Genomic DNA, 12,773 nt, shown 5'->3' with positions numbered 1-12,773 from the left:
ATGTCCATCAGGACCTCTTCTTTTCAGGTCCCTACTTTTCTATTATTTTTTTTTCTCTCTCTCTGCCTGCTAAACTCTGTGACCTCATGATTTTTCCCCCTCCCTACCCTCAGCCCTCCCCCTTTCCTCATTTGGACTTTTGTACACACCTTACTAGTAAGATCTTCTATTTTCACAATAATGGTATAAAAATATGCAGTATTTGTCCTTTATGAGACAGTTCCCTGAGCATAATGCTTTCCAGCCTCCTATCATGTTATATAGTCTTTTTCTAAACCATTGCTCCTAAGTGCTGCATAGTATACTGTCCATAGTGTGAATGTACTACAATTTCTCAGTCTGTCTGTTGATAGACATTTAGGCTGTTTCTATTTTCTTGCTATTGGGAATGATGCTGCTATGAACATTGCTGATAACCCAATTACAAATTGGGCAAAAGACAGAAAAACTTTTCACAGAGGAAGGCATTTGGATGACCAAAAGACATAAAAAGAATTATGCAAAGAAGTTTGACTGTGTGAACTATAACAAACTGTGGCTGACTCTGAGAAGAATGGGAATCCCAGAACACTTGATTGTGCTAATGCGAAACCTATACTTGAATCAAGAGGCAGTTGTCAGAATAGAGCAAGGAAACACTGCATGGTTCAAAATTGGGAAGGGTGTACACCAGGGATGTGTCCTATCCCCATACCTTTTCAACCTGTATGTAGAACAGATCATCTGGGATGCTGGGCTCTATGAGGAAAAATGCGGCATCAGGATTCACCAATCCTGATCTATCAACAATCTCCGTTATGCAGATGACACAACCCTGCTTGCTGAAACTGAGGAGGACCTGAAGCACTTGCTGCAGTGGGTCGAGGCCTGCAGCCTCCAATATGGATTGAGGCCCAATGTCAAGAAGACAAAGATTCTCACCACTGGACCAACTGGCAGCATCATGATGGATGGTGAAGAGATTGTTCACAGTTTTCGTCTGCTGGGCTCCACGTTCAACAGTCTTGGCACCAGCAGCCAGGAAATTAAAAGACATGTTGCTATGGGAAAGTCTGCTGTTAGGGACCTCTCTAAAGTACTCAAGAGCAGTGGTGTCTCTCTGGAGACTAAGGTGCGTCTGGTAAAGGCCGTGGCCTTTGCAATCACTTGTTATGTGTCAGAGAGTTGGACAACGGGCAGGGAGGATAGAAGGAGAATTGATGCCTTTGAGCTTTGGTGTGGAAGAGTTTTGAGGGTACCATGGACTGCCAGGAAAACAGATTCATCTTGGAGAGGGTTAAACCGGGCTGCTCCTTGGAGGCAAGGATTCTGAGGCTTCGTCTGACATACTTTGGTCATGTTGTAAGGAGAGACCAGTCCTTGAAGAAGGACATCATGCTTGGGAGGGTGGACGGCAGGTGCAGGAGGGGAAGGCCCTCTAGAAGATGGATTGATTCGGTGACTGGGGTAATCAGGATGAGTGTGTCGGAGACAATGAGATTGGCACAGGACAGAACAGAGTTTAGGGCTGTTGTACATAGGGTCGCTATGAGTTGCAAGCGACTCGATGACACTTAACAACAACAACATCTAAATCACTGACAGTAGGAGGAATGCACATCAAAAGCACAATGAGGTAGCATTTATCCCCAGTAGCAGTGGCAAAGTTTAACAGGGTAACAAGCAATAAATGTTAGAAATGTGGAGAGATTGCAACTCTTTTTTTTAATTATTATTAAATTTTATTAGTTTTAATGAACATTTACAGAGATTTTGGGTTCTCATTCATTCATTGTTGCACTGTTTTCTCTACCCTCCTCCCCAGTTCGTTCTTCTTGCCCCCCCGAATGTTTTAATTGTCCAATGATTGCAACTCTTAAACACTGTTGGTGTGCTTGTAAAATGGTACAACCACTCTTGAAGGCAGTTTGAGGTGTTTCATCAAAAAGATGAGCATATATACTCCATATGACCCAGCTATTCAACTGCTAGGAGTATACTCCAAGGAAATAGAACAGAGATACAAGCAGAACTTTGTACACTTATGTTCACAGCAGCCTAGGAAATTTTAGAATAAAGCAAAGATATGAAGTAAATCTAAAAAAAGAAATCTCCTAAAAAGGAGAGCTGTCAGAATGTAGAAATTATAGAACAATATCATATGAAGCAAAGTTCTGCTTAAGATTTTAAAAAAATTACTAGACCAGCACATCGGCAGAGAACTGCCACATGTGCAGGCCAAGTTTAGAAGAGGCCACAGTTCTAGGGATGTTAAAGCCAAAGTTAGATGGATCTTAGCTGAAAGCAGAGCATACCAGGGGAATGTCTGTGTTTCATTGACTATACAAAGGCATTTGTGTGGATCACAACAAATAGTGGCTAACTTTGAGAAGGATGGGAATACCAAAACATTTGATTGTGCTCATGTAAAATCTGTACTCAGATTAGGAAGCAGTCCTCAGAACACAGCAAGGAAACACTGCATGGTTCAAAGTCAGGAAAGGAGTGTATTAGGGATGTGTCCTGTCTCCATACATTTTCAATCTACATGCAGAATAGATCATTCAGGAGGCTGGACTTTATGAGGAGGATTGGAGAAAGACTCAACAGCTTATGTTACGCAGATGACAAAACCTTGCTTATTGAAACTGAGGAGGACCTGAAGCGCTTGCTGCAGAAAGTCAAAGACTGTAGTCTTCAATATGAGTGAACTTCAACATGAAGAAGACAAAGATTCTTACCACTGGGCCATATAGCAGCACAATGATAGATGGAGAAGAGATTGAGATTGTTGATAGTTTCAGCTTGCTCAGCTCCACAAGGAACACTCTTGGCACCAACAGCCAGGAAATCAAAAGATGAATAGTTTTGGGAAAATGTGCTGTCAGGCACCTCTTCAGAGTACTGAGGAGCAAAGATGTCAGTCTAGAGGCTAAGGTGCACTTGATACAGGCTATGGTCTTTGCAGTTGCTTGCTATGCATCAGAGAGCTGGACAGTGACTGAGGATGACAGAAGAAGAATTGATGCCTTTGAGTTGTGATGCTGGAGATTATTATTGAACATACTGTGGACCAAGAGAACAAATAGATAAGTCTTGGAGAGGGTGAAATCAGATTTCTCCTTGGAGGCTAGGATTTTGAAGCTCTGTCTCATATTGAGCACGTGGCCAGGATCATTCCTTGGAAGACATCATGCTTGGAAGGGTTGAGGGACAGCACAGGAGAGCCCAGATGAGATGAATTGACATAGTAGCTGGAGTAATGGGGGTAGGTGTGTCAAAGTCAGTGAGACTGGATCAGGTTAGGGCAGAGTTCAGAGCTATTGTACATAGGATCTCTCTGAATTGCAGCCAACTCAATGATGCATAACAACAAACTTAATCCATGTTTTTAATATCTGTATGACCCATTGAGGACTCATCTGTGTATGTTTATTTAAATCATAAATAATGTTTATGGGAATTTGGCCTATTAGCTAAGTGAAGAGATTAATTTCCAATGGCAAATATGTAATTTTTCACATGTGAATTTACAATGAATAGTGCAAGATGACAGTGCTCAGTATACACAATATACAAAGCCAAAATGTTTCAAAGTTTGAGACACAGTATACTTATGAGTTTAATTTGTTTAGAGTTATGTGAGTTAAGTACTGGGGATATTTTCTTGGTTGGCAACGAAAATCTCTTCCCCCTCAGATTTGACAAGCCTGGAAATAAGGCATATTGAATGTATATAAGGAGTTTTGAACAAGAGCGTTCAGACGGCTTAATTAGTATAAACCTGCTAATCTGAAAGTGACTCCTCTTATTTTGTACAAATTGCTTGCACTTGAAAATTTTAAAAGTGAAATTTCTACATGGAACCTAAAGGTTTAGGTCTTAAGATTTAAGGAGACTTCTGGAGAAACCACTTTAACCAAGTGAGCAGATTTAAGAAAGGGACCAACCATCATTCTGTGTCTCCCTGTACTAAGTGCCGAGTGCACCCACCCCATCACTCATGGAGTATTCCTGCCGAAGAGGCAGAGCCGGAATCTAATCATTAGGCTGCATCACACAAACTCTTATTGAGATGCATTCTACAAAGTAACTTGCTTATAACATGTCTTGCTTAAAGACATGTCTAAGTCTTGAGAGACAAAGTCAGAGAAACTGCTCCAGATCAAAGATGATTAAAGAGACATGACTACAAAATGCGAGCAGCTCGTGAATTTCTTCATGAATTTCACCCCAGACAAAGAAAACACTTGTAGCTATAAAAGACATCATTGGGTGGAGGGGTGAGGATAGGTTGAGGTGGGAACGAGAGGGGTTAATCATAGGTTCGCACAATTTGATAGGTGGGGGGACTCAAGGAAATGGGAAAGATCTGGTGGGAAAAACAATGTATACTAACTTTGTAAATAAATCATTATAAAATATTTTTTTAAAAAAAATATCACTGGGAAAATTGACAACATTTGAACATGCACTGTAGATCAGTTAGTAATTTTGTGCATGTCAAGTTTCTTTAATTTGGCAATTACACTTTAGTTATGTAAGAAGATGCCCTAGTTCTTAGGAAACATGCATGAAGCATTCGGGGTACAGGGGCATCATGCCTTTAGTAGATTTTAAAAATGAGTCAGGGGAAGAAGGAGAGACTGACATTTTACTAAATTTTAATAAATGGGGAAGCCTGTAAACAATTGTCAAATCTGAATAAAGGGTACATGGGGCTCTTTGTACTATTTGTGTAACTTCCATTAAGCTTGAATTGTTTAAAAATAGAATCATGGGGATAGCTCTCTCACTTTGTCTTTCTTGTGGGGCCTCAGATGCCATTCAGATGAGCAGAAACTCTGACCTGACTGGGCACCCCAACTTCGATCTTCTCTTGGCCTCACACTGTCTCAGATCCTTTCTATTTGCCATAGAATACATGTTTGTTTTATATTTGTATGCTTGTTTATTTTATAGTTTGCTCTTATGGGTACACCACTTGTCAGTTTGCTGTAGGGGGATGACTTGTGTATTGCTGTGATGCTGTAAGTTATGCCACTGCTATTTCAAATACCAGCAGTGTCATCATCCATAGTGCACAAGTTCCAGTGGAGCTTCTCTTCTGAAAGAAGAGGCCTTCAAAACCCTTATGAATAATAGATGAACACTCTGTTAGGTGCTGGTACCAAAAGTATAGAGTCCTTCAGATAGGAAAGCTAAAAATATGAGGCAGACAGCTGCAAACATCCAGTAGTAATTGGAACTTGGAATGGACACATGAAGACATGCTCAAAATCACTGCCAATAAGAGAGATGTAAATCAAAACCATAGTGAGATACCGTCTCATCCAGGTAGCAGTGACAAAGTTAATTAGGTCAGATGTTTGAGAGGATATGAAGAGATTGAAACTCTCATATGCTATTGGTGGGATCTTAAAATGGTGCAACCACTCTGGAACACAGTTTGGTATTGCCTTAAAGAGCTGTACATAGAAATTCCCTATGATGCAGGTAGCTATTCCACTGCTAGAAATATACCCCAAGGAAAACAGAACTGAGACACAAATGGAGATTTGTATACTGATGTTCTTAGCAGCATTATTCACAATAGCAAGAACATGGAAACAGCCCAAATGTCCGTCGACGAATTACTGGATAAGAAATTGTGGGACATTCACATGATGGAATACTGTGGAGCACCCAGGAGCAAGGATTTTGAAAAAATACTATATAACATGAAAGAAGCTGGAGAGCATTATGCTTACTGAACTCAATCTCATAAGGACAAATACTGCGTAAGAGCATCATTGTAATAATAGAAGAATTCCCAGTAAGATGTGTGCCAAAGTCCAGAAAGGGAAGCAAAGGAAGGTGGGGAGGAGGGAAATCTTGAGGTCACAGAATTTGATATGCAGAGCAAAGGGGGTGAAGGAATCAGATTGATTACATCTGCAGAAAGAGTCAATGGAGAAGTTCATTATCAGCCCTCAAGCAAAATATTATAACAAAATATGCAAATAGCTGGAGTTAGAAAATCCAAAGGGAAGAAGATGCTTTGCTTTTCTTGAGTTGAAAGAACTGGTGAATAAACTCAAGCCTCAAGTTGTAAGTCTGAAGCATTCTGTGGGCAAAGTTTTCAGCGATGTGGGAGGTATCAAGAGAAGATGAAAGGAACACAAAGTAATTGTACCAAAAATAATTGGTTGACACTGAACCATTTCAGGAAGTAGCATATGATTAAAAAAACAATGGCAATGAGTTCAAGCTGCACTGAAGGCATTAAAAAAAATGGTTCCAAGACTGATGGGATACCAATGTTAACATATTCCAATAAACAGATGAAGCCCTAGCTAGACGTGCTGATCAGGCTGTGCCAAGATAACTGGAAGACCTGTCCAGCTGACTAGAAAAGATCCATATTTAATCCCATTCCCCCCAAAGTGATCCAACTGAGTGCTGAAATTATCAGACAGTATCAGTCAAATCACATGCAAGTAAAATCTTGCTGCGGAGTATACAAAAATGGTTGGAGTAGTACATCCACAAGGAACTGCCAGAAATTCAAGCTGGATTCAGATGAGGCGGTAGCATGAGAAGAGACCATTGCTGATGTCATGTGGATCTTGACTGAAAGCAGAGAATACCAGAGAGATGTTTACATGTGGTTTTTTTCTTATTATGCAAAGACATTTACTGTGATTATCATAACAAGAGGTAGCTAACATTGAGAAGAATGGAAATCCTAGAACACTTGATTGTGCTCATGCAAAAGCTATATACAATGATCAAGAAACAGTTGTCCTTTCAGAACAAGGGAACACTGCATGGTTTCAAATCAGGAAAGGTGGTGTACTGAATATCTGCTTAAAGAACAAATAAATCTATCTTGGAGGAAGTGCAACCATGGAGCTCCTTAACAGCAAGTATGATTAAAGTATCTCGAAAAACTTTGGAAAAAGTGATCATGATCATACTGGGACAGGTGGAGAGTGAGAGACACAGAGAAAGACCCTCAACAAGACAGATTCACACAAGGACTGTTACAATAGGATCCCGCCTGTTGGAGTTAGGGAGAATGGTTCAGGACAGGGCAAGGTTCAGATTTGTTGTTCATAAGGTATCAATGAGGGGTGGTTGACTCGTTGACATCTAAAAACATCATCCTAAGTGTAAGTGTGTAGCTCCGGTGGTGTAGTACTTAGTTTTGCTGCTGACCCAAAAGGCTGTGTCTCTGGTTATTTGAACTAATCAGTAGCACCACAGGAGAAAATTAGGCAATATTTACCCCATGTGATTTACAAGCCCCAGAAGGTCAGCTATGAGTCAGTTCCCACTGGAGAGCAATGAGTTTTTGATTTATGTATTTTATATTTGTATAGAAAAGTAGATTTTATATTTGTATTAAAAAATCACATGGATTTGTAAGATCCAAACCTAAGTTTACTGTGTATAATTTGTTCTTTGCAAAACACAAACATCCCCGAACTTAACGCACACCCTCTGTATTGTTTGTCATGAAATGGCTGAAGTGTTGCTAATCTCCTTGTCGAATATGTTCATGAGATCACAGCATACTGAAGTTGAGGGGCAGTGAAGAATGTGTTGATTGTTCCTATTCCAGTAGCCTTGCTATTGTGGGAAAGAATTGGATTCCTGTCCTTCCTACACTTAATGTGAAGGCAGGCTTGAGTGCTTGCCGTGGTATTGATTCCACCATTTAAGCATTACAGATGCAGGGAAATCCCGTCGTGGCTCCACACCACACATCTATTAGTCTTGGTGCTTTCCCCTAAATGTACATTTTGCTTGCTGCTGCACAATCTGTACCCATTTGATCTGTTTTGAGTTTTGTAGCCAGAAGAATTTCCTCTCCTTAAGCCTCTGCCAGCATATGAAACAAAAAGCCAAATTTTTCTCCTCTGAATGATCAGCTCACAGTTGTGTGAGGCATGCTGAGGTGTTGAAGAGTTCTCAGTTACCCACTGAAGTATCATCAGACCAGCCAGTCTAGGCGAACAGAGGCAGGTTCAGGGAAAGGTAAAGACTTTGAGATTTTTTTTTTATTTAAATAGAATGAAAATTAGTCTTTGTATAGGTGGATTCCTGGAGACATCTTTCAGTCTAATAGGATACTTTTCTTGTTAGGTAGTGTTAAGTAAAAACTGACTCATACAGGGTTTTCAGAGGCAGTAATCACTGAGATTGCCTATCTTTCTCCCATGGAGCTCCCTGGTGGATTTTAACTGTATGCCTTGGGAATGGCAGATCAGCTCCTTACCTGGGCCACCAGAGTCCTAATAGGATCCTAGGTGGGCAATATCACTCCACCTTGAAAATACTATCAAGTGATTTATCTTAGAGAGGACACATTCATTAATGCCATTGGACAATGAGTAGGGAGGACAGAAGGAGAGTTGATGCTTTTGAGCTGTGGTGCTGGAGAAGAGTACTGAATGTACCATGGACTGCCAGGAAAACAGATTCATCTTGGAGAGGATTAAACCAAGCTACTCCTTGGAGGCAAGGATTCTGAGGCTTCGTCTGACATACTCTGGACATGTTGCCAGGAGGGACGGGTCCTTGGGAGGGTGGAGGGACAGCACAGGAGGGGAAGACCCTCTATGAGATGGATTGATTCTGTGACTGGGGTAATCGGGATGGGTGTATCAGAGGCAGTGCGGTTGGCGCAGGATAGAGCAGGGTTTAGGGCTGTTGTGCATAGGGTCGCTATGAGTCGCAAACGACTCGACGGCACATAACAACAACAGATCCAGTTATTGTAAAAGGATGGACAATCTCCTCCCGTGCAATTAGCTGTGGGTCGGTTCCGACTCAAGAGTACACAACAACTTGATCCAGTTGGTGGCTTAGTGGGAAGGAGCTGTGCTACCAACCCAAAAGTATATGGTTCGACTTCACCTGTTACTCCATGGGAGAAAGATGGCCAGTCTCTTCCAATGAGATTTAGTCTCTTCCTATGTGATTTAGAAAACCTGCTGAGGGTTCTGACTGTCACTAGGGCTGGAATTTTTCCACCACGATACAAAGGAAAGATGGCTTTGCCCTAAGGGTGATGACATGGCTGCTCCTTTTTCCAGCTAGGACACAGGTGGCAGGACAGGGTAAAGGGCCAATGACAAGGGTGTCTTCCTCTGGTGGTGGTGACCACTATGTAGTCTCCTCAGAACCAGATCTGAGGTATCATTGCTGAAAACTCTCTGGCCACTCACACTTCTATTATAAGGGGGTGACAGGATTATTAACAGTAGACTCACTCTCACTCGTTGCCTTTGAGTAGCTTGACTTCAGCAGGTTTCAGAGGCTGTAAATCACAGGGGAGGAGTTTGTTCATCTTTCTCCCCCAGAGCTGCTGATGGATATGAATCATCAAAGAAATGTCACCTTTGGGTTAAGGATTATGATATGAGAGCCCTTGCCTAGAGCTAATACACTGGAATATCATACCTATTTTGATTGATTTTTTAAAATTTTTTTTTGGCTTGGAAGCAATACCATGCACCTCTCAATTTAATCTTTAACTTGTGCACAAATATATCTTTGGCACACATTCCTAAAAGCCATCAAAGGGTTTAAGAATCTGTAGGATGGTACACCTTTTTTCTTTTTTTCTGTGCAGCAGTCATGATAATTTGCTTACTTTTGTTTTAGCAAGAACTAGTAGACAACTTGTCTGCTATGTGTCCTTTTCCTTTTGGGAATTTCATAGCACTTCTGTGATGATTAGTGAGCTCTGGTGGCATAGTCTGTAGGAAGTTGCACTTCTGGTTCAACGCCATCCATAGTTCTGAGGGAGAAAGATGGGCAGTCTGCTCCCATAGTATTTACAACCTCAGAAACCCAGGTTTGTACCCTTTTGAACAACTGCAATGAGGGGAGGAAAAACCAAGCTGTGAGTCAGTTCGACCTAATGAGTGACTGAGATTTAGAAAAAGAAAACAAAACCACACTTTCAATACACTGAAAGTCTAAGTCCATTAAGGTTCTAAAAAGCAAGGTGTTCACTGCATGCATAGAATGTTGTTGTCATTATAATCAAGAGTGGAAATCTATTATGTCATTGTTTCTATAAGAATAGATGTTGGGGGGATACATATGAAATAATAGTAATAATAAAATACACCAAAAGGGCCTCTGGTGATATTGCACTGCTAGCCAAATCCACCAGTTGCTCCTTAGAAGAGTAGGGCACACTCCTATCCACAATGAGAACTGACTGAGTAGCAGCTATGAGTTGGACATGAGTTGATAAGCACTAGGTTTGAGCTGGGTTGTGTGTTTTTGTTTTGTTTTTTAAAAATAAAGTGAAGGAGCTCACATGATGCGGTGTTATGTTATTCAGCTACCAGTCAGAAGGTCAGTGGTTCAACTCACTAGCTCCTCCACAAGAGAAAGATGAAGTTTACTGCTTCCATACCCTTAAGGACCCTGGAAGGCTGCTAACCTCTGCCCTAGAGGGTCACGGGAAGTTGGAATTGTCATCAATAGGCACTGCAAATGACATGGAAGGGAAAGTGGACAGAAAAGCAGCTTTTTAAATAAATGTATTTTTTAAAGAAAATTTTTAAATTGTGATTTGTAACAGAAAAGTTAGATTTTTGTTCATTCATTGTTGCACATTTTAACCCCCTCTCCCTCCCTCAGTTCACTTTTTTGGTTGGTTTTTTAAAAATTTTTTTAAATACTCATTCATTGCTTTTTAGGAATTTACTTCGTCTCACACAGTGCATGCCACCAGGAGGAAACGGTCCCTAGAGAAGGGCCTCCTGCTTGAAAAAGGTCGAGGGTCAGCCAGAAAAAGAGGACGAATCCCAAGGAGATAGATTGCCAGTGTCTGCAGCAATAAATTTGAGCTCAGCAGAGACTGAGAATGGTGAAGGATCGGGCAGGGTTTTCTGTTGTGCATAGGGTCATGATGGGTAAGAACCAGCTCAACATACCACCACCACCCCGCCGCCACCACCACCACTACTAGGAGCATATTCCCTATTTAAAATAACTGAGACAAATATTGCAGGCAGGTCATCACCTTTTTTTGTAACATAACTGCGTGCTTTATTGAGATACACAGTAAAGCAGTAATATAATACAATAGTAAGGCATATATTTGGTGAAGTCTGATATGTTGTGAAAATGCAGTACAACTGAAGTTTAAAAAAATAATTAGTAAATGTTACAGTGTTGGTGTTAAAACACAATATATTATGATACTCAAGTAAGAACCCAGTACCTGAAAAAAATGACATAACATGCCATGTGATGTTTATGCTTCACTGTTACATTGATTATGATTTACAGTTTAATACTTGGTGGCTATAAGGAACACAAAGTAATGTCCAAATTATGCTTAAAATGCAGCAATAAAGCTCTCAACTTGTATTCAAACATTTTGACAGACTCACTCCAGAACTAATGACTAAAAGTTAAAACAAAACAAAAAGATTAAAATAAAATTATGCACTCTACTTAATTCTGATTTTAGAATGAAACTTAAACTCTGGAGTCAGATATAAAGTAACCAACCCCTTTAGAAAACTCTTGGTTAAAAAATAAAGGGAAAAAAAATCTCAGGTAAAGGAAAAAAGGTCAGTAAAGGAAAAAAAAAAGTAAGACTAAAACCAAGTCTTTGTGTAATTTGTTACCTTAGAGCTTTGGGTTTTCTTTTGGAAATGAGAAAGGAAAAAGAAATGGAGGAAAATGTTCACACTTAGATGAGTGATGAAGCTGTGAAATCAGATGTGCACAATTGTCAGGGACACCCCAAAACCAAAGTGAGGTAGAAATAGCATGAGAAGCCGTGTTTGATGTGAATTATCATTACTAAAATAATGGACAAAACCCACTCTCCAAAAGTTAATTACACTTGATGTAAGAGGTAACAGATTTGCAAAATGATAGGTCACAAGGTGGTATCTTTTGAATGAATGACAAAATCAGAGACCAAGAAAACGACATGAAAGAGTAAAGCTTTTGCCTACCAGTTCTAAGCTTTTCCTCTGGCATTTTTCTCCCCTTTTGGAACAATTTGTGTTCGTGTATATATTTAACCTGTCTGATCCATCCAAAAGGGTTTAGAGTAGCTTTTGGAACATGTGACTAGATTGTTTGCCTTCTCACTTACAAAACTGTGTGCAAGTCTTCTTGCAGAGCAGAGGAGAGAAATTCAGTTTGTGGGCTTCTGTGTTGATATTTAACAGTATCACTGTGTGATGGGGCTACTGTCTTACACATTTTTCCCATGGGTTATTTTAAATTAAGTGTTGCAGTATTTAAAATGTCACTGCAGTGGGGATGGGGTGGGGAACAAACAACACTTTACGAAAACACAACCAAACCAAACCAAAACCAAAACCAAAACCACACTGCCATTTGACTGTGAGATTACTCCAGCAGTAACCATCAAGATCTCTTATGTATGGTTATGCACATTCATCCAATCCTTATCTTCCAAGAGTGGCCTGCTCTTCTGTAGGAAGTGGTAGGGAGTCCATAACTCTGCAGTCCTACCATTGTCCTTCCACTGACTGGGAGTGAAAATGCCTGATGATGCTCTGACTTCCATTGGAGCATCATTAAATTGAAACCATGGCATTGTCAGCAGCAGGAAGCTGAATAGCTCAGTCATTGGATGACTGATCTAATAAGTCCTCTGTGTTCAGTTGCATGTCCCTTTGGGGGGGGGGGGATAAAAAGTCAGTTCACTAGTTGTAACTGGGAAGCTGAAATGAGAAACATCTGGAGCCCTAGTCAATGTTCTAGTGTGGTCGTGTCCTCCCAGCTCCAGGCCAAAT

This window comes from Elephantulus edwardii, unplaced genomic scaffold (assembly GCF_000299155.1).
Source record: "Elephantulus edwardii isolate Elephantulus edwardi_28Jun2011 unplaced genomic scaffold, EleEdw1.0 scaffold00016, whole genome shotgun sequence".
Lineage (NCBI taxonomy): Eukaryota > Metazoa > Chordata > Mammalia > Macroscelidea > Macroscelididae > Elephantulus > Elephantulus edwardii.
The sequence above is the reverse complement of the archived record's forward strand: the minus strand, read 5'-3'. Positions refer to the sequence as shown.